We start from the raw sequence: 23,620 nt of genomic DNA on the forward strand, positions 1-23,620 counted from the left end.
GTGCTGGGAGTTAGGATGAGCATGGACCTGCTGGAAGTGTTTATAATTCTCGCTGAAAAATTGTTAAACTCCATTGCAGAAGGCCATCATCACCCTCAACAAGCAGATGGGGGAGAGAGAATCAGACTAATTTCACTGTGGAACTTAGACTATAAGATCCTGTCCAAGACCTTTGCCAACAGGGTTAAGTCTGCTTGGGACCTGGGACACATCACAACTGTGCCTTATGAGACAGGTAAATCTCAGACAGCCTTGGCAAATCAGGGATACCAGTGCCTACGTGGTAGGACAAAGGGATGGATGCTTTTAACACAATATCACACGTACCTGATGGATATGTATGTACTCCAAATTGGGTTTCGGGTGGGAGGGGGAGGATCTGGCAGTTTGAGGAGAGGGGTGGAAAGAATGGTAATTTAATATAAAACACTATGACACAGGCCCTTCGGCTCACTATGTTGTACCAACCCTTTAACCTACTTCAAGAGCAATCTACCCTTCCTGTACACAAAGTCCTCCATTTTTTCATCCACTTATTTAAAACTCTCTTTAATTTCCCTAAATTAAATAACTCTACCAGTGCGCCCAGCAATATATTCCATACACTGTGTAAAATAAACTACCTCCTTCCTAACCCCTATAATTTCCTCGAATCAACTTGTAAGAAAGATGTCAACAAAATAGAGTACAGAGATTTACTGGAATGTTTCCTGGGTTTCAGCACCTAAGTTACAGAGAAAGGCTGAACAAGTTAGGTCTTTATTCTTTGGAGCGTAGAAGGTTGAGGGGGGACTTGATAGAGGTATTTAAAATTATGAGGGGGATAGATAGAGTTGACATGGATAGGCTTTTTCCATTGAGAGTACGGGAGATTCAAACAAGAGGACGAGTTGAGAGTTAAGGGGCAAAAGTTTAGGAGGGGGAACTTTACTCAGAGTGGTAGCTGTGTGGAACGAGCTTCCAGTAGAAGTGGTAGAGGCAGGTTCAATATTGTCATTAAAAAAAAAATTGGTTAGGTATATGGACAGGATAGGAATGGGGGGTTATGGGCTGAGTGCAGGTCAGTGGGACCAAGTGAGAGTAAGTGTCTTGCACGGAGTAGAAGGACCAAGATGGCCTGTTTCCGTGCTGTAATTGTTATATGGTTACATGGTTAAAATTACATCTCTCTCATTTCAGCCACTGTTGCTCCAGGTAAAAGGCACTGACTGCTATCAACTTATAGATCACTATCAAGAACCTCCCCTCCTCCTTCACTCCAAAGGAAAAAAACCCTAGCTCACTCAGCTATAAGACATCCATTCTGTTCCAGGTAACATCCTAGTAAATCTCATCTGCACCCTCTCTAAAGCTTCTACATCCTTCCTTTAATGAGGTGATCAGAACTGAGCAAAATATTCCAAATGTGGTCTAACCAGTTTTATAGAGCTGCTACATTCACAGCTCTTGAACTCAACCTCCAGAATAATGAAGGCCAACCTTTTTTTTAAACCACCCCTTCAACTTGCATGGCAACTTTGAGGGATCTATGGATGTAAACTTGAAGATCCCTGTTTCCCCCACATTACTAAGAATCCTGCCATTAACTTGGTAATCTGCTTTCAAGTTCAACCTTCCAAACTGTACCCATTCTCACTTTTCCATACTGAACTCTTATCTACCACTTCTCAGCTCAGTTCTGCATCCTATCAATGTTCTGTTATTACCTACTCAACCTGCTACACTATCTAGAAGTACCAACCTTCATGTCATCTACAAACTTACCTCTCACTTTTCCATTCCCTCATCCAAGTCATTTATAAAAATAACAAAAAACTTAAGTCCCAGGACAGATCCTAGCAGAACACCACGAGTCACAAACCTCCAGACAGAATACACTTCATCTACTACCACTCTCTGCCTTCTGTGGGTAAGCCAATTCTGAATCCAATTTTCCCTGGATCCCATGCCTCCTAACTTTCTGAATCAGCCTACCACAAGGAACTTTGTCAAACACCTTACTAAAAGCCAAATACATCACATCTAGTCTTCTATCTTTATTGATGTTTTGTCATTTTCTCAAAGTCAATCAGCCACATGAGGCATCACCTGTCCTTGAGAAAGCTATGCTAACTATCCCGAGCTAGACTATGCTTCTCCAAATGTTTGTATATTATGTCTCTACTTAAGACTCCCTGGTCAATAATTCCTAGAATTAACCCTTTTACTTTTCTTGAACAAAAGAATAATGTTTATCACCCTCTAATTTTCTGCTGTGGCCAGTGAGGAAGCAAGATGTGAAAATCATCAACTCTGCTGCAGTTCAGACTTGATGAATTTGAACAACACCATGGATATCAGTGTTAAGCAATTGAATCTGATGCCTGATTCATAGAACAGTACTGACCCATTAACTTACTCAAAGATCAATCTAACCCTTCCCGCCCACATAGCTTTCCATTTTCCTTTTAATCCAGAAGCCTAAAAGATAGGGGGAATGTCAAAGGTACATTTTTTTTTACACACAGTGTTAAGTGCATGGAACACACTGTCATGGGTAGTGGTGGAGGCAGATACATTAGAGACATCTAAGACACTCGCCGATAGGCTCATGGATTAAAGAAAAACAGAGCTACATGGGAGGGAAGGGTTAGATTGATCTTGGAGTAAGTTAAAGTGCCTTTGTTAGCCAAAGGGTCTGTACTGTTCTTTGAATCAGACATCAGATTCAATTGCTTTACACTGGTGTAGTTCAAATTCATCAAGTCTGAACTCAGGCAGGGTTGTCCATTCTCACATCTTGTTTGTGTGCTGCACAGAACCCTGTGCCAGATCCTTCGGGAAAGATGAGAGCATAACAGAGGCAACATAACCAGGCAATCAAAACCTTACTGTACATGGATGATGCCGCATGCTTCTGCTCGTCTCCATGGTTAGTTCACAGATTGCTTAGCATCTGTGACTAGTTTGAGTTGGTATTGGGAGCCAGAGTCAACTACAGGAAGACCAAGGCTATGCTCTTTGATAACTAGCCTTGTTAACATTGAACATTGATAACAATCCAATGTTCCCTTTACTGTCAGCCTGAAACACGTTGGTCTTCCAGCACATAATGTCAGATCTTGAAAGCTGGTCATTAGGTGTGATATACTGCAGGGCTGCTGCACTTTGGTACAAGTGGTGACCTGATCTTTGCTCTCCAGACAATCATTGTAAAAGTGGACCCAACTTTGCCCTCATCGTGACGGCCACCTTCTTGTGGAGCTGTATCAGGCAATATATGGACCCAACATACGTGGGCATCAAGTGTCACTACATACTGATGTTCCACCTGTCCTCATTTTTTGTGGAAGATAGGTCTGACCCCTCAGCCACACAATGCCCCAGTCAGCTGGATGTTACCACACAAACTGTACTTTGTGGAAGAATTCTTTTAAGTAAACACCATTGACCATAAGTCCATCAGGCAGTGTTCACTGTGGAATATGCTGCTGACACTGGGGCAGAGACACTAAGGAAACTGTGTGTTTGTTCGCTGATTGCCTTGTTACCAGATCTGACCAACAAACGTCAATCAAGACCTTGCTTGGCTGGCAGTGAGTGGGCCCACCCAGCCAGAGCTTTCCTCTACCAAGAAACAACATCCAGTGTCACCCCTAATGTCTCTGACCCTTGGAATGGCTGTGATGGGGAAGAAACGGTTACCTACCACTGTGCAGAATGTGGATTTGCTAAGAGGGTAAGAAGGTGGCTGCAATGGTCCTGGAACATCTTGCACAGAGGACTTTGATCTATGGCCTCTTCCCACAGACACACACTGAGCAGACATCAAGTAATGCTGGAGGGTTATCAACCTTTAGTCTGCCTGAAACGTTTTGGTCTTCCAGCACAGCACAATTTCTCAGTGGATGCTGCAGACTGGTTCAGGTGTATGTGCTGAGGAATGCAGTGAAAGTCCGTATACCCCATGCTAAGGCTCTGTGGGGAATGACCCTGCAAAACCTCCTTTTGCTACTGCACATGATGAATTGGAGTTGGGTGGGGGGAAGCCCCTCATTATCAATGCATAACTCACCCCAGGGAGCCAAACGAGCGACATGATTGCATGTTGTTTTGTGTTTTTTTTCCTCTGAAGTTACAGTACTGAATGCACTGACCATGAATGTAAGTTTCTCTCTGACACAGTAGCTGATGGTAGTTTGGATGGATCACATGTCCCAGAGCAGACTTGACCCAATTGGCAAAGGCTTTGGATAATGGTTCTCTTGTTCCTGACATCCTCTCAAGAGTCCAACATGCATTGCACATTTCCAGTAGGTCCAGAGCCATCCAATCCCATTGTCGTTGTTGTTCCTTTCCATGCCTTGTGGTGCTTTAGTACTTTTGTCTGTTTTTTTTAAACAAAGCTGATTTGCTAGCTCAACACTCAACCCAGCACAAATGGAAAGAATGCAAGTAGCCAGTCGGATTCGAAACCAGGACCACTCCCCTCAAAGTCCAGTGCGGGTGCCACTCCACCACTGTTGCTCCCAGTAGTTTTAATCATGCTAAGGGAACAGTTTTATCTTGGTTTTATCCGTCACATGAAGTTCTGAGGATATTTTTTAAAAAACACACAAGATGAATATATAATTATGGGCATGCAAGGATTTCAAGAGTTAATTGAGAAACACTGGTTTCCAAGGTCAGTGGCAGATCCAGGCTCTCCTGCTTGCTGTCATCCAACACCTCCATGGTAGAAGACAGAAAATTCTGGGAAGCTGTACTGTCTTGTCTTAGAGATTCAGAAATATATATAAAAGGGAGAAACAAAACAAAAATCTTTTACAGTGTATTCATGATCAAACTTCAAAGTAATATTTTTATCAGTATGTGTATGTTACCATATACAAACTTGATATTCATTTTCTTGCAGGCATTTAAAAAAATAGAATTTATGAAGAATTATGCATTAAGACCGACACACTTGCAAAAAAAATTGAAAACCTAAGTTGCAAATAGTCCTTGAAAATGAGTCTGTAAGTTGCAGAATAATTCAGAGTAGTGATGAATTAGGGTATCCAGGCTAGTTCAGGAACCTGGTGGTTGTACAGTATTAACCCTACTACCATTAAAATCATACAACCAGGACACGGACTTTGCATCTGCCTACACTCTTGGCAAATCTATAGTCTGCAAGTGGTAGGTGACCATTTCTTCCCCACTGTCGCCATCCCAAAGGCAGCATACATTGGGACTGATGTCATCTGGAGGAGAGGAAAGCCCTGAGTAGGAAATGGGACCCCCCCCCCCCCCTTTACCACCAGCCAAGCAAAGTTTTGGTGCTTGTTGGTCAGTGCTGGTGATGAGACATTCTGTCAGATGGTTTGGACCATTTTCTCAGGGAAGAAATCCAGCAAATCCACCGTGTCCCAATCCCAGGGTCTGTAGAACGTTCCATGCTGACCACTGCCTGATAGACTGTGGACTAATGTTTTTCCTTGGAAATACTCTTCCACAAAAGTCAAGCAGTACAGCAACTTCCAGCTGACTGGGATGTTCCGTGGTAATGAGGCCAGTAGAACCTTAGCACATAGTGACATTTGGTGCCTACATACCTCGAATTCACAATCTGCCTGATATTACCACATAGAAAGGTGGTCATCAGGATGAGGGCCAATTCTCTAGGGACTTGTCAGATTCATTCCATTTTGGATTCCCAGATAAATTAGAAGACATTACAGGCGATTACTGAGGCACAGGAGCAGCATATAAACATTATTTTAGAAATAGACTTTATTCAAAATAAACACACATGCACCAAATTCAGCAATCTTCACAGTTGTTGATAAGAACAGTGTCCACAGTCCCAACTTTTGTCTGAACTTTCCAATCCACTCTCGTTAACCCTTGCTACATGCCTCAATTCCTTTGAACCGGAACCTCAGCACCTTCAGGTAATACCTGACAGTGAAAGAAATATTGGATCGGTCAGGCCTGTTGACAAGAACGTAAGGGGGGTAATGTTGTCACGCAGTGGAAGCACACAACATGGAAGATGTCATCATCTTCTGCTTGGATCCACAGTAATTTTAGAATCAACTACAGGAAGAGCGAGGCCACAACATCACCCCTCTTATGTTAAACACAAAATACTCTGCAGATGCTGGGGTCAAAGCAATGCGCACAACACATTGGAGGAACTCAGCAGGTTGGGCAGCATCCGTGGAAACAAACAGTCAACATTTTGGGCCGAGACCCTTCGTCAGGACTGGAGAGGGAGGGGGCAGGGGCCCTATAAAGAAGGTGGGGGGAGGGTGGAAAGGAGAAGGCTGGTAGGTGCCAGGTGAAAAACCAGTAAGGGGAAAGATTAAGGGGTCCTGTTGAAGGTGGCAGAAGTCCCCTTATGTTCTTGTCCTTGAATTTGGCAGAAGGTTCAACCCAACAAACAGAAACAAGGCAGGGGATGGAGAACAATCCTGCCTGACTCCAGACTTGGAGAAGCTTTCTGTTTCCTACCTAGTAATTCTCATTTGTAAAGAATAGTTGGATCCAATTTCTGTATTTCTCCCCAAAATCTATTTTGGAGTGCATGTTCATCGTGAACATGGGTGATATCCTGTCAAAGGCCTTCTCCTATTCCAATCTGACCAGACAGGCATTCACTCCGCTGCCCTGCATACAAGTAACAGTAGTCCCGAGTATGGCGAGACTGGCCAAGACTTTCCTGCCTGGTACAGCACAGGCTTGGTCTGGGTGGTTCGACCTGGCTGGCAATGGCCTTGGACAATGGATCTTCATTCCTGATGTCATCCCACTCCTCCTCCTGCTTGTTGAGGGTAATGATGTCCTTCCTCATGGAAGCTATATGGTTCTATATACATCTGGCAGGTCCCAGCCCATTTAGTCCCACAGAGTAGAGTGCAACTCTTCTCTTTCCTCACTCTTATGTTTCCATCTATCATCTACCAGCCTCTGTACCAAACACTCCCTCTACCCCATTTGTAAACATCTGCTGATCATCCCTACCTCACTTTTACCACCTTCCAGGCTTTGCCTCACCCCTCCTATTCAGTTTTATTTACTGGTTCTTTCCTCTCAGTCCTGATGTAGGGTCTTGACCCAAAACTCTCTTGACTCTCTGATCTATGGGCTGTTCCCAGGGTCACACACTGAAAGAGACATTAAGTGCTGCTGGGAGGTCAGCAACTCAGTGATGCCATTTGGTCTGCCCAACACCTGTTGGTCTTCCAGCACTACAACTTGTTTGCACTGAGCTTCCTCTACTAAACGTAAGGCAGTGCAGAATTTTGTGGGGAAAAACTCTCAAACAATGAAAGGGGCCATGTGAGTGGCTATGATGCTATGCTTGTTTGTGTTTTCTCTTCTTTAAAAGCTAACACTACTGAATGTTGAATGTAACAACCATGAACATAAAAGTTTCTTGCACTGTTTCTTCCTTGTATATATATTTTATTATGAAAAAAGTCTACTTTTTTAAAATTAAAAAAAAAGACTTCCTCATGCCAGAAATACAAAGTACTCAACACCCTTATTTTTGATCAGTCACAGACTGCAGTTTCTCTTGTGGCAACACGAATGACACACTCGGCATGCTTAAAGTAGATCCTGCAATACTCTCCAACCCCTTTTGGTAATCTCTAGTCTGAACTGCTCAGTGAGATATACATGTTGAGAATGCCGTATCCTGTCCAAGGTATTTGGCTGTGTAATTGGAGCTTAAAGTTTGGAAAATATTTTTAAAATGCAGATGGAAATCTGAAATGCAGCACATGTTGGAAACATTTAGTGGGTTCAGACAGCATCTATGGAAGGACAGTTAAAGTTTCAGGTTCTCGAGCCTTCAACAGAAATGGGGCATTCCTGGAAAACAGTTGGCAGTACATTTGGTCCTAATGTAGATTTTCATGCCTGACACATTCACTCCTCTTTCCACTAATACTACCCGACCTACCAAATGTTTCCAGTATTTTGTTTTTAGTTTAAACTAAAGCCTCTTTCTTTCACGAACTCTATTTCCCTAGCCATTCCTCTCCTTGCCAATGCCTGAGAGTAAATCAGGTTCTTCACCCAAGCCCAAGCTCCATTTTCAACTCTCTTTAATGATGTTTATTTTTTTACCTCCGTTGCCATTTCTTACAGCCATCTCAATCATTGATGAAGCTATTATCTACACCATTCCTCCTCAAAATTAGATAATGTTGATAGTGAAGCTGTGCTGCATGAGATCTGCATTAAAAGTAGGTTATAAATTACAGGGGGGGGATCTTGATCAGTTAGGGAAGTGGGTCATGGAGTGGCAAATGGATTTCAATACAGAAAAGGCTAAGGTGATGCATTTAGGAAAGTGAAAGCAGTGCAGGATGAATACGATGAATGATAAGGCAAGAGGGGGTGTAATGGAACAGAATGCCCTCTGAGTGCAAGTGCATAGTTTATTGAAAGCAGCATTACAGGAAGACAAGGTGATAACAAAGGTGTTTCACATACTGACGTTCATCAGTTAGGGCACTGAGTACGAGTTAGGATATCCGGCTGCTGTTGTACAAATTGGAGAATTAGAATCAGATTAAATATCACTAGCAAATGCCATGAAATTTGTTGTTTTGCAGCAGTACATAATTTTTGAAAAACTATAAATTACAATAAGAAATCTATATAAACATTTAAGTATGTAGTGCAAAAAAAAAGTCAGGCATTGTCCATTAAGAAATCTGAAGGCAGAGGGGAGGAAACTGTTCCTGAAATGTTGAATGTACCTCTTCCTTGATGGAAGCACTGAGAAAAGGGCATGTCCTTGGTGATGGGGTGGGGGAGGTCCTTCATGATGGATGTCGCCACCTTGTGGCATCAACTTTTGAAGATGTCCTTGATGTTGGGACGGATACTCCCCACAATGGAGCTGGCTAAATTTACAAATTCCTGCAGCTTTTTCCAATCATGTGCTGTGCCCCCTCCATACCAGACAGTGAATCAGCCAGTTAGAATGCTCTCCTTGGTACACCTGTAGAAATTTGCAAGTCTTTGGAGACATACCAAGTCTCCTCGAACTCCTAATAAAATATAGCTGCTATCGTGCCTTCTTTGTAAAATATGTAAGGCCCAGAACAGATCTTCAGAGATGTTGACATCCAGAAACTTGAAATTGCTTATCCTTCCCACTGCTGATCCATTGATAAGGACTGGTGTTTGTTCCACTGACTTTCCCTTCCTGAAGTCGATAATCAGTATCTTGGTCTTACTGGCTTTGAGTGCAAGGTTGTGGTTGGATTACAACTCAACTCGCTATCTATCTCACTCCTGTACACTTCCTTGTCAGCATGGAAGATAAGTTAGTTCCAATCCAGGCTGTCATCTCCCAGTGAAGAAGTTAAAGATATAGTTGCAGAGGGAGGTACCAAGGTCAAGGTTTTGGAGCTTGTTGATTAGAACTGAAGGCACAATTGTGTTGAACACTGAGCTGTAACAAATAAACAGCAGTCTGAAGTAGGTATTGCTGTTGTCCAGATGCTCCAAGGCCGAGTGGAGAGCCAGTGAGATTAAATCTGCTGTGGTGATAGGCAAATTGCAGCAGGTCCAGGTCCCTGCTTAAGCAAGAGTTGATGCTGGCCATGGCCAACCTCTCAAAGCACTTTATCACAGTAGATATGAGTGCAACTGGGCAACAGTCATTCCGGCAGCTCACCCTGCTCTTCTTTGGCACTGGTATGATTGTCACCCTTTTGAAGCAGGTGGGAACCTCTGACTTCAGCAGAGAGTGGAGATGTCCTTGAACACTCCCACCAGTTGGTTAGCACAGGTTTTCAATGCCCTACCAGGCCACACTTGGAATGCTGTGTACAGTTTTGGTTATTCTGTTATAGGAAAGATATAGTTAAAATGTGAAGAGTACAGAAAATGTTTGAGAGAATGGTGCCAGCATTGGAGAGTCCGAGTTACTGAGTTACAGGAAAAGGTTGGCCAAGCTAACTTTTTATTCCTTGGAATATAGGAGAAATGGAGGTGGTGGTGGGGGGGGTGTGACCTTAATAGAAGTATTTAAAATAATGAGAGGCATAGATAAGGTGGGTCATAGCGATCTTTTACCCAGGGGAGGAGAGTTCAGAACTAGAAAGCATAGAGGGTGAGAGGGGAAATATTTAAAAAGAACCCGAGGGGCAACTTTTTCCATGCAGACTGTGGTGATAATATGGAATGAGCTGCCAAAGTAAGTACCATTTAAGAGGCATTGATAGGTACAGGGAGGGCTGGGGCTTGGAGAGATATGGGACCATCTGAGTTGAACACATAGTTGGCATAGACTTATTGAGCCAAAGGGCCAATATCCAAGTTGTATTACTCTAAGAAAATCTGTGAAATTTCTGAAACTTTCATTCTTTTTCTAACAGCTGTGTCTGACCTGCTGAGTACTTACAACAGTTTGATAATATTTTGGATTTTTAGCATCTGCAATATTTTGCTAAAAAAATGTACTTCTGTGTACTCCTGTCCTGATGGTTCACAAAAACCTTTCATATACAATTTGAATTGGTAACACTTGGCTTTTAAACCTATTTTTATTTTCAAATTTTTCCATTCTCCTTTACCTTCACCAACATCTCCCAGTCCTGCAATCAATAAGGCTGCATCAACATTCTTCCCTCAAACCTCAATCTCTCCAGCATCCCCTCTTCTCTTGATTAAATGTTCACAGATACAACTGTCCATTGTTTTTGTCATCTGCGCCAATATCTCTTTTGTAGCATTCAAATTTTGTTTGATAATGTGAATGGCCTTTGGGATCTGGGTAAATTGAAGTTCCTATATAAATGCAGGTTTCATGGTCTTTCCCACAGTTAAACAATAAATGTCATTCCAAAGTGAAAAGCTGGTGTTGGAAATCCGAAATCTGCAACAGATGGCTGTTTTTCCCACTTAAGTTTGGGCAAATACTGCAAATATGCAGCAAATGACCACGAATGCACTAACCAAACTTAATGTTATGTGAATTTTTAAAAGATTCTTACTGCAGAGATGGAAGCCATTTGACCAATTGTGCGTCAGTTATTTCTTTGAACCATTCCAGCTTGTAAGAAAATATTCTCCCATTTCTTCTCTGCACAGAACAATACATTTTTAAAACTAAAACTGTTCACCTACAATGCAGTGGAAAACACTAATACTCAGCAAATTAGGTAGCATCTGACATTACTTACTGGCTATGATCCTTCAAGATCAGATTACTGCCTGAACTTCGGAGTATGTCCTGCACAATTTTTATTTACTTCTGTATTCTCAAACACTGGACTCTTGTCTTGCTGATGTAGTTCATAAGGTTGGAGGTTTGGTGAGCAATGTAGTGGGACTTATGTAAGGAATTCTGAAGTATAAAATAGCCTAACAATCATAAAAGCAGCTATACTTAAAATGCAGTAATGAAAGACAGGAGATCAGCCACACAGACATGAACTTAGATCCAGCGTTTAATCAAAAGGTATAATTCTCAGATTAAATTCCAATAAACAAGGCTAGACCTGACAATTGGGATATTGGGTAAGTAATTACATTCATGATATTAAGAATAGACTACTTGTAAATTTAACCATAATATGCAGTAATTAGGAATGCCCAGAAATGGTTGTACCTTTTGACTACTGTGTAGTATCACTCCCAATGGACCATGTACAAGAACCTGCAACTGCTGGATGTTTCATTAGTCTCCTGGGTTGAGGAAAAACAATTGGACTAAATTTCATAACTTTATATACTGCAATCCTCATGGAAACTCTCATTCCTTCTGTTCCTCCTCATTTCAGAATGTATTGGTTATCTCCACAAACCCTTTTACCCTCCCTGCATCAGAGTCAGAACTGTACATTGGCCCTGCCTGCTTATGACAAAGTTTGGCAGTCTGACTCCAAATGGTTAACTTAGAAAAGTCAGATTGTGCTAGGAAAAATAAACTAAAACAACTCTTGCAGTACTAGCTGCTGAAAAACTTTCCATAGTCTGCATGAATAAGTCTTCATGTCCCATGTTCCTTTGGGTAGGGGAGTCTAAAATTATAAGGCATAGGTTTTATGGTGAGTGGGAATATACTTAAAGAAGATCTGAGGGGCAAGTTTTTCCCACACAGAGAATGGTGGGGAAATGAATTAAGTTGCCAGAGGAGTAGAAATAGGTGCAACAACAATGCTTAAAAGTAACTCAGACAAGAGTAGAGGGATATGGGTCTAATGCGGGGAAAAAAATGGGATTGTTATAGACCAGGGGTCGGCAACCCGCGGCTCCGGAGCCGCATGTGGCTCTTTTACGTCTGTGCTGCGGCTCCCTGTTGCTTTGGGAAATAATTGGTTGTGGCGACCCTTTTCCTGGCACATCCGAACCGACTCACAATTAGATAGCCTACGGGGGTTTGCGAGCACAGAGCTTTGGAGCCTCTGCGCCATGGGGGGCAGGTTGAGGGAGGCTTAAAAGTGAGGCTGAAGATTTCGAATAAAGTTTTTTCCTTCGACTGCAGTTACCGACTCCGTGTCGTAATTTTAGCGCTGCGTGTAGCACACCGCTACATGGTCAGTATTTAATTAAAATGTATTTTATGTTAGTTTGTTAGTTTTTGAAATGTAAATCTAAATTTGAAGATTATGGTGATCTTGTACAATCTAAATAAGACTTTGTGGCAACCCATTTCCTGACACATCCGAACCGGCTCACAATTAGCCAGCGTTCAGGCTAAGGGAGATAGCCTACGGGGGTTTGTGAGTACGTGTCTTTTGCAGCATCCGCGCCCATGGGGGGCGGGTTGAGGGAGGCTTAAAAGCAAGGCTGTTTAGTTCGAATAAAGCTATCTTTGACTGCAGTTTACTGACTGCGTGTAGCACACCGCTACAACGTGTTTTTATCACTGGCTGTCCAGAGGGGAGGTGCTGAAACGCTTTGTCGCGTGTCTGGAAGAAGTGAAAACTTTCCTGGGCAGCAAAGGGCTCACCTTTCCTGAGCTGGAACAGCCAGAGTGGCTGGAAAAGCTACACTTCATGGTAGACATAACAGCGCACCTGAACACGCTGAACACAGCTCTTCAACGGGGTAAGGACGTACAGCCCTGCACATGTTGGAGGATGTTTTGGCATTCGAGCGCAAGTTGACGTTGCTTGCCAGAGATTTACAGAAAGGCACATTGTCTCACTTCCCCAATTTGAGAGAGTTCAAAAAAGGTCACGACATGATAAATTCGGAGTATTTACATTCTGCAATCATCGCAATGCAAACATCGTTTGGGAAACGCTTCTGTGAGTTCAGAGAGGAAAAAAACACATTATCCTTCCTGGTCACTCCCCTAAGCATCGATCCATCCCTACTGAATACGACTGCATTGTCAGGTGTGAGTCAACCTGAACAAGGATGATAAATATTTTAATTGCCTATTATTTTACGTATATTCATATGTTTTCATTGTTCAGTGAAATAGTCCTTTTATTTTTCAGGTTGACAGCTGGCTGACGTTATTTTTGGTTTGCTGCTGGCGGCAAATTTAAGTTTGGCGTTTTTCATAAATACAAGAAGGACTCAAATAGACGTTGAGTATTTTACTTAAAAGTAACCTTCAACCCAACGTCTTTTTTTCGGAGGTCAAAATGTTTTTGTTGCATGCAGAAATGTAATTTCGTTTTCTCTGCAGGAGTTCATCAATTTCATAAATGCAACACATTATAGTTTGTTTATACATAGCATAAAGGCAAAACAAAACGTTGTATGCAGTGTTATTTCATTTTAAATGTCAAACGGGTTTTGCGGCTCCCAGTGTTTTCTTTTCTGTGGGAAACGGGTCCAAGTGGCTCTTTCAGTGGTAAAGGTTGCTGACCCCTGTTATAGACATACATTACTGCTGACATGGACAACTTCCTTTGGGCCTAATTTTGTGCTGCACAGCATCAATTCCATTAAGCAAGGATGGACTGTAATGGGGAGAAGGCTTGTGGAGATTATTGGTGCATTCTGAAATTAGTAATGGACAATAGGAAGGACATAGTCCAGGGTGACTATTAACAAATAAAGTTAAACCAAAAAATTAAATTGTACCAATGAAAGTCTAAATAATGAAGTTATTTAAACAGAGTAGGGGCCACCATCAAATCCAGAGGGAGTGCTGCCAAGGTCAGTCATTGAAGCACCAGATTTGTACTTGATCAGGATGATGCAGACTGGAAACCAGAAATGGATGGCCTATTTTTATTTCAATATAACAGGCAAAAACATTTTGACATATACATTGACAATCACTGAAAACTAGTAAGTCTCTACAACAACAGCAGCTAAGATGTAGAACCCAGTTTAAATGATATCAATTGGACAGAAATCACTGAAAGAGATACACAAGACTTGCATTGACTACTGTCACCCTGTGTAGCATTAAAGCAGCACACCTGTCTTGTCAAAGCGATCTTTCACCTACAATATCTCCTTCTACTGAGGTCGCACTCTGAAGCTATCTTTCTCAGAATTCACAAGGATACCCTTTTATTCATTCACAGGATTACTGATATTTTCATAATTTAATGCCCATTCCATATTGTACTGGCTCCAAGAAGCCAACTAGGCTATTTCAAAGTATTTAACAGAATGACTTTCTTAGATAACAAGGTGAGAATAAAAACAACTTATGTACTGATCAATAGTTTGGACATCTGCATAGTTTGGGAAATATACCAATTGTGGCACTATGTTAATCAATCAGAATCTGACCTGCTTAATCCTCTGACCTCTGTGGACTTCACTCCTTCAGAATGACACTATCTAAATTTACCTGATATCCTTTAGTTTAGATCTTTCTGTGTTGGTTTTCCTTGTAATCATGTCCAACAACCCAAAATGTGCATATTTTCAGTACCATGCCTCTACAAGAACACAGAGCAGTTTATTTGCGACTTACCACGTGTTCCTATGTTGGTGCATGCACTTTTGACAGGATTGATCAACAATCTGCTGGAGGAACTTAGTGGATTCAACAGCATCTGCGTGTGGAAAGGAATTGTTGATGTTTTCGGTTAAAATCCTGCATAAGGACTGACAGTGGAGAGGGACCATTGCAGTATGGAGGAATAGTTAGAGGCCAGAAGTGAATGGTGGACTCAAAGTGTGTATGTGTGGATTCTTTCCTGCATAAGGACTGACAGTGAAGAGGGACAATTGCCATATAAGAGGAGTAGTGAGATAGAGGCCAGAAGTGGATGGTAGACTCAAAGTGTGTATTCTTTTGTACTGGGCCCACATTTCCTACTTGACGCAGGTTAATTGTCCTTGTTTTGATAAGGATATCTTTGCTATTTGTTCACATACAGGTTTTCTTCCCACCATCCAGCTCCCCCTAAATGATTAAAGAATAGATACCACACAATATTTAACTGCTAAATCTCAACCATCTACTTAAAACCCATCTCAACTTCAGTTTAATCATCTGTACCCTTAACTGACACATGCACTTCCTTTCCAAAAATTCTAACCGCAGACCTCCACAAGCATTGCTATGTTAGCTGATTAGTTACAAATATTATTTTTAAAGTTTTAAGTTCTTCCCCTTTATAGTCCTTACCTTTTAAGTCTTGAGCATGTGTGCTGTACCACTCTCCAAATGATTCACTGTCAGCATTAAGCGCAAGGCAATATATTTTGGTAGAATGTGGAAACAAACCAGATATGTCTCTGAAATGGAGGAGGGGGCTGGGGGAGGATCTTAGGATAGAGATACATAAATCACTAAATATAATGACACAGGTTAATGCAGCAATAATAAAGCCACCAAAGCTTGAACTGATTTTTGGAAACATAAAATTGAAGGATAGAACTTATGTTAAAACAAATATTCATCAATGCACAGTAAAGTTCCAGTATCTGTATTACAAAATATTGATTGGACATAGAACAGTACAGCACATTTAGGCCCTTTGGCCCAAGATGTTGTGCCTACCTTTTAACCTACTCCAAGATCAATCTGTTTCCCTCCCACATGGCCCTTCATTTTTCTTTCATCCATATGCTTATCTAAGAGTCTCTTAAATTTCCCTAATGTATTCACCTCTATCACGAACCCCTGGCTGTGCAATCCACACACTTCTGACATTCTGTGTTAAAAACTTAACTTTGAATTCCCAGTACTTTCCCTCCAAACACTTTATATGCCTTCTCATGTTAGCCATGCACGCCCTGGGAAAAAGGAGCTGGCCGTCCCCTCTGTTTATGCCTCTAGTCATCTCTCTTCTATCAAGTTATGCACTTTTATCAAGTATTCTTTAAAAAAAAAGTAACTGATAAACTTGAAGGTTGTTCTGAACGTCAATAAGCTAGACAGGGAGGTAATGAAGATGATGCTTTCACTTGCAGGAGACCAAAGCATCATTACAAGAAAATCAATGTCCAAGCTTCTATAGCCTTCCAGGATAGAAAATTCATCCAAAGGTTCACTGCCCTTTAAATGAAGATGTGTCACTTCCATCTGAAATAACGTGACCCTTATCTTGAGAATGGGACCTCCAGTTCAAGCCTTTTCAGCCAAGAGAAACATCCTCACCATATCTATCCTGTCAAGTCATCTCAGAATTCTGTAAATCAGTGGAAATTCAATCCTTATATCCATTGCTGCGGTAAAGTTGTTCAGTTTGCAGTTGTGATCCCAGCAGAAGTGGGTGTCATAAAGTGAGACAGTGATGGGGACAATGCCATTTGACAGCACTATCAGACACTTCCCATCATTTTGATAATTGAAAGCAGAATCATATTTTAATAGTAGCTGTGCAATTTGTAGATGGCTTACATTGCACCACTGTTATTACTTGCAGGAATAATAATAGTGAGGACAGGATGAAATCTCCCAGCAGTAACTTCCTTTGATGGTGGTATTGGCTCATTGACCTACCGTGTCCAAGCCAACCCCCATCAAGTCCCCATCTATACTGATCCCATTGCTCAGTACTTCATCTATAAGCTTCTCTGTCATGGCAATTCAAATGTTACCTGGATACTACTAAAACGTTGTGACAGTCTCTGCCTCCACAATCCCCTCAGGCATTGCATTTCAGATTCCAATAAATTATTTTTTTATATAGTTGTACTATAACTTTTCACTCTTAGAATGCAAAAGTGGTAAGTTATTATACAACTATATGCCCTGGCTAATAAGGCAGGTATCCCATATGCCTTCTTCACCACCTTATCTACCCATATTAATACCTTCAGGGATCCTTGTAACTAGTACACCTGGATCGCTCATTCCTCATTTGTACCCAGTGGCCCCATGATTCAGTATGTATATCCTAACTATTAATCCTGAAATAAAAAGGAATCACCTCATTCTTATCAGGATTAATTTCCATCTCTCATTGCTCTGTGCATCTTACCAACTCATCAAAAATCATCCAGTAGCCTTCTATCCTCAGCTGCTTTATCCTCATCCATGTTGCTTCTTCAAAACTTCAATCAAATTCCTCAGACAGGATCTTCCCCTAACAGCTATCTTTGATGAATCCATACCTTTCCAAGTGTTGATTGATCCTCTCCTGATGTTAAGCTCACAGGCTATGGTTACCTGGCTTTTCTCTGCTGCTTTTTTGCATATTTGCTGTCACCTACGATCTCACCTGTATCATGGCAACGATAAACCAATTTACAATTCTCTACCACAGTAGCCGAGAACTCTTTATTTGAATAAAGATGAGGTGCAGACATTCATCCACAAGGAGGTCAAAGCCAATATCATTTAACGATTATAGTGCCACCAAATAATTAAATAAATAGCAAATCAGAAAGTAATGTGTGGATTTTTTTTTTACCTTGTATAGAGAAATGAGCTCAAGAAAAGATGCTAAAGGAATCTTAAACACTGGAAGCTCTTATTTATACATGGTAGATTCAATATATTCAGTGTGTAGGGCCATATAAATGTGCAGTCTGAAACCACACAGGGCAGCACTTCCAGATGAAATGATACTTAACTGCACTGCCATTCCTCCAGTTGTCCTAGAAGGATCAACACACTTTCCCTACTCACAGACGGGTTACTCCTTGATCTGAATCAAAAAAGCAAGAAGAGTAGGCAGTGAAGGGAGGCACGAAACAGTTAAGGCCCAACTAGTTCCTGTTCTCATATAAAGTATCAATGATTACATGAAAACTAAGGGTTATCGCATGAAATAAACACACATTACAATAATACCTGTATCAGATGGTTTTGCAGGAATGTGTAATACAAATCTGTTCAAGATCTATTTCAGATGCAGTAAGCAACCATGGAAAGGGCCCTGTATTTAAGTTGCTCTTGTCAGGGTACTCCTAGGGTACTACCTGGTTATTGTCAAACATAAAGAAACTACTTGGCTATTTTATGTGGGAAGCTGAATTTCCTGGGATTCAGAATATTTTAATGTCAAGAGGACAAGGATTTTTGGTTTGTGGATCCTTGTAGTCTTCCGGATTTGCCATTTTCTAGCCTGTGATCAAGACAGTGAAGCAGTTCTCCTGCTGGTTAATATCACTGGTGTTATTTCCATATTCATCAACAAGCAGATGAACTTTGGCTTCAAGTACCGTAAATTCCGGACTATAAGCCGCTACTTTTTTCCCACGCTTTGAACACCGCGTCAACACTGCGGCCTATACTACGGTGCGGCTAATGCATGTTTTTTTTCATGCTGCCAAAAACATTTTGCCTCGTAACAGTGGACCAATAAAATTGAGTAGTTCACAGAGGTCCACTGAAATTATACGATAAATCAAGCGCACTTTCACAATTAAATTATTGTAAATCAGTCATTTGTACTCACCTTCATCAACATGGAAAACACTCGAAGAAAAGCATATGATGCAGCTTTTAAGTTAAAGGCGATCAATCCGGCGGTTGAAGAAGGAAATCGAGCTGCTGCACATAATCTTGAAAATGAATCGATGGTGAGACGGTGGAGACGCCAGCGTGAAGAACTGAATCAATGCAAAAAGACGACAAAAGCTTTCAGAGGTAATCATAGGAGATGGCCTGAACTTGAAAACTTTCTTGAAGACTGGGTTAACACACAGAGAGCAGGCGGCCGCGGTGTTTCCACCGTGCAAATCAGACTGAAGGCTAAAGCAATCGCCACCAAAATGAAAATCGAAGATTTTAGAGGTGGGCCATCGTGGTGTTTTAGATTTATGAGACGAAGAGGCCTGTCCGTCAGGGTGCGCACGTCTCTGTGTTAGCAGCTCCCTCCCGACCACAAGGAAAAACTTGCTAACTTCCGCACATTCACTCAAACAAAGATAGCGGAGAATTCCATCGGGCCAGATGATATCATAAATATGGATGAAGTGCCTTTGATGTTTGACCTGCCTCTCACTCGGACTGTTAATAAAAAAGGTGACTCGTCCATCACACTGAAAACAAGTGGCCATGAGAGAACGTATTTTACTTGTGTTTTGAGCTGCACAGCATCCGGACTAAAGCTTCCACCGATGGTGATTTTTAAGCGGCTGACAATGCCAAAGGAAAAATTCCCAAAAGAAATCATGGTGAAAGTCAATAAGAAAGGTTGGATGATGGAGAGTCTAATGAAGGATTGGCTGAGAGAGTGCTACGCCAAGCCACCAGGGGGATTTTTTCACAGAAAAAAACGGCGCTGCGCGTTGAGTGGGAGGCTTGGATGATGAGCGGCGAGAAATCCTTTACCAAAACAGGACGCATGCGAAGAGCATCTTTAACTCAAGTCTGCCAGTGGATCCTAAATGCGTGGAGCCGTGTCACAACATCCACCTTCACCAACGGGTTTCAAAAGGCTGGACTGCTGCGTGATGAAGAGGACCGCGTGCGCTCAAGTGAGAGTGACAACGAAGAGACTGAAGTGAGTGACGAGATCCTGAGGTTGTTCAATTCGGACACTGAAGAAGACTTTGATGGTTTTAGTGCGCAGGAGGAAGATGAAGAAGGCGATCAATAACTTTTCCTGGTAGGCTGCAGTATATATATATTTTTTTTACCAGTCTTTAGGAGATATTGGCATGTTGTTCGTGCACTGTTCAGTAAAAAAGTATACGCAACGTAATTTGTGTGTTACCGATACGTATGTATATTTAAAAGTAGCTGTGTTACAGGCACTGTTCGAAAAAAAGCACTTGCAATATGTATTTGTTTATGTTACCATACGGATTTAATTAAAAGTTAAAAAATCCTCACGTGTAATATTTTTCTGTGTAAATATCTCATATTACAACGTGGGACACCTGCGGCTTAAAATCCGGTGCGGCTTGTACAAGTACAAAATTGATTTTCTTTCTAAAATTAGAGCGTGCGGCTTTTAATCAGGTGCGCTCTGTAGTCCGGAATCTACGGTAGCTAAGTACTGATCCATTTAATCAAGATGTTTTTGAGACCGCCTATCAAGCAATTTCTTATTTGTCATTGTGTCCTGTATTTGCTTTGTACTCCAGGGGAGAAAAAGAGCAAAACTACATGTACATTTTTAAAAATCTCTTGGAAGTTTTTAAAATTCAAAGCAAAAGTTTTTGAATGGCATATTGAAAACTGGTGTTAAGCTTTGCATGGTAACAGTTTGTGCCACAATCCATAAAAAATGCAAATTGAAGGATGCAATAAGAAAACACACGTTGAGAACAGATTGCAAGTACAAGTTTATCTACTATTTAAAAATTGAAATAATAAATTGGTAAAATATAAAATGTGGATGAGATTTCAATGTAAACAGGACGAGGTAGAAAAAATAAGCAGGATTGGAAAAAGCATCCACCAGAGTGCCAGCAATTAAATCATCTGAAACCTGAACCTGCACTGACCACAAAATGGAGCAACTTGATGCATTCAGTGAGCAATGAATTCAAAGGGCAATTTGTCACAAAGTTATTGAGATCGATTCCTCAATTGAAAGTAACATTAACATCTGAAAATTGGTTCAGTGACACTAGACAGTCATAAGAGCAGGAATCTAACGGTTGTCACTGCACCTGATTGGGCCAATTCACAATAATTCAGTGATAGAGGGTCTCACCTGTGAGTATGTGGAAGGCACTTCATGAGGGTGGTTACAGCTGGGTCCAAGTAAATCCCTTCCTCAGGGCCATTAAAATAATAACATACAACAGAAACTGAAACAATTATGTGGGTAGAGACAATAGTCAACCTACTTGAAACAGCGTGCTGCAGGCTGAAACTAAATCAAAATAATGCTCCTCCAGTGAGATGTGTGATTTGACGGTACCAAACGATCTCCCTGATGACCAAATCTGCAGGAAGTGTACCCAACTCCAGTTCCTAACCGACAAGGTCAAGGAACTGGAGCTGGAATTGGATGCACTCAGGATCAACCAAGAGGCTGAAGACTTCAAAGATGAGTCTCTTATTGAGATGGTCACACTCAATGCTGGCTTCAGATAGTAGATGGCAACCGCCAGGAAAAGTAAGCAGTCAGTGCAGGATTCTCCTGTGGCCATTCCCCTCAACAACAAGAATACCCCTGTGTACCCTTTTGGATACTGCTGGTGGGAAGGTGGGGGGGGGGGAGAAGGGTTGCCTATCAGGGAACAACAGCAGCAGCAGGTCAGTGACACGGTGGCATTCTCTGAGGTTCAGCAGGGAAGGACAAAGTCAGACAGAACATTTCTGATAGAAGATTCAGTAATTAGGGGGACAGACAGGAGGTTCTGTGGTTGTGAAAAAGAAGCCAGGATGGAGTGTTACCTCCCATTGTAGGGTCCAGGATGTCTCAGAATAGCTGCAGAATATTCTTGAGGATGAGCAGCCAGAAGGTTATGGTACACATTGGCACCAATGACATAAGTAGGAAGGGGGAGGAGGTCCTGTGCAGTGAGTATAGGGAGTTAGGGAAGAGGCTAAACAGGACACAGTTGGTATTCTCTGGATTACTCCCAGTGCCACATGCTAGTTCAGACAAGAATAAAATGATGGTACAGATAATGAGTGGCTGAGGAAATGGTGCAGGGTCAGGGTTTCAGATTTGTGGATCATTAGGTATTTTCTGGAGAAGATATTGCCTGTACAAAAAGGATAGGTTACACCTGAAACGGGGGGGGGGGGGGGGGGGGGCAATATCCTTGCGGGCAGGGTTGCTAAGAGCTGGGAAGGGATTAAAATAATTTGACAGGGGGATGTGAACTGGAGTGACAGGGCTGAGAATGGGGCATTTGGTATACTAGTCAATGCAGTGGGTAGTGAGACCATGAGGATGGACAGGCAGATGATAGGGCAAAATTGCAGTCGATGGAATGAGGTGAAGTGTAACATGAGGGTAAAATTGAAAAGGGTAATGAATACAAGTCTAAAGCTGTCATAATCAAACACATGCAGTATACAGAATAAGGTAGGTGATCTTGCAGCACAGTTAGAAATTGGCATGTACAATGTGGCCATCACTGAGACGTGGCTGGAAGAAGATTGCAGCTGGGAGCTGAACATCCAAGGATACACCTTCTATCGAAAAGATGGACAAGTAGGCAGAGGGAGTGGGGTGGTTGTGTTGATAATAAATAAAATAAAATCCTTTAAATGAGGTGACATCAAATTGGAAGATGTAGAATCTTCTGGGTAGAGATAAGAAACTGTAAGGGTAAAAAGACCCTGAATGGAGTTATATACAGGTCTCTGAACAGTACTCAGGATGTGGGATACATATTACAATGTGAGATAGGAAAAGCATGTAAATAGGACAAAGTCATGATTTTGATATTCAGGTAGATTGGGAAGATGAGGTTGGTGCTGGATCCCATCAGGAAATTTGCAGAATACCTACAATATAGCTTTCTAGAGAAGCCTGTGGTTGAGCCTACTAGGGGAAAGGCAATTCTAGACTGGGCAATGTCCAATGAACTCTATTTGATAAGGGAGCTTAAGGTAAAGGACTCTTCAAAGTCGGTGATCATAATATAATAGAATTCACCCCGCAGTTTGTGAAGGAGAAAATAAAGTCAGATGTACGAGTATGACAGTGGAATAAAATGGATTACAGTGGTATGAGAGAGGAGCTTGCAAATTTGTTTGGAAGGAGACAATAGCAGGGATGACAGCAGAACAGGAATGGCGATGTGTTGCAGACACATAATGTTGTATCTGTCTTCACTGTGGAAGACAGTGGCAGTATGCTAGAAATTGTGTGTGTCAGGGAACAGAAGTGTCGTTGCTATTACAGGTCCACAATCCCTTATCCAAAATTCTGAATTCTGAGAAGCTCCAAAAACCAAGTTTTTTTTGTGGAGTGTGGAGCGTGTTGTAACAAGGCTTGTTTGGCGCCCCAACAGCTGACGTCACTCAGGTGTGACGTGGCAGCTCTAGCAGGGGCTGCCAGACATCAGCTGTGGCTCTGCGCTTGTACTGGTTACATGTGCATTTGCTGTTCGCTGATATTTTGTGTTCACTGTTGACTTTGTGTTTAATTTCACTGTGAAGATGTCAAAAGGAACTGCAGATACCCCTATGGGTAACAACGAGAAAAAGAGAAGGAAGCATCTTTTGTTATCAATAGTGCAGAAAGTGGAGTTATTGAAGAAGCTTGATGGTGGTGTGTCTGTGCGGCTTCTTACTGAAGAATATGTGTTGTCAGAACTACCACTGTATATGATTTAAAGAAACAGAAAGACAAGTTACTGAAGTTTTACTCAGTTAAAGAGAGATTGA

At 41.7% G+C, this 23,620-nt stretch overlaps 1 protein-coding gene and 1 long non-coding RNA gene across 2 annotated transcripts in view; one reads left to right on the top strand and one right to left on the bottom strand.

Moving 5' to 3' along the window:
• The window catches only part of ppp2r5d (protein phosphatase 2, regulatory subunit B', delta), a 148,284-nt gene extending 126,267 nt beyond the window's left edge, over positions 1-22,017 (bottom strand). Inside the window, exon 1 of the mRNA XM_059982606.1 lies at positions 15,548-22,017. The gene's annotated coding sequence lies outside the window, so the exon portion shown is untranslated. The remainder of the gene's footprint in view (positions 1-15,547) is intronic.
• LOC132400971 (uncharacterized) lies at positions 111-15,541 on the top strand. Its single transcript, XR_009514442.1, has 3 exons — positions 111-235; positions 1,180-1,312; positions 13,443-15,541. It is a non-coding gene; the product is annotated as an uncharacterized LOC132400971 (long non-coding RNA).
• Positions 22,018-23,620: the final 1,603 nt, after the last annotated feature.

This window comes from Hypanus sabinus, chromosome 10 (assembly GCF_030144855.1).
Source record: "Hypanus sabinus isolate sHypSab1 chromosome 10, sHypSab1.hap1, whole genome shotgun sequence".
In the NCBI taxonomy this organism is placed as follows: Eukaryota; Metazoa; Chordata; class Chondrichthyes; order Myliobatiformes; family Dasyatidae; genus Hypanus; species Hypanus sabinus.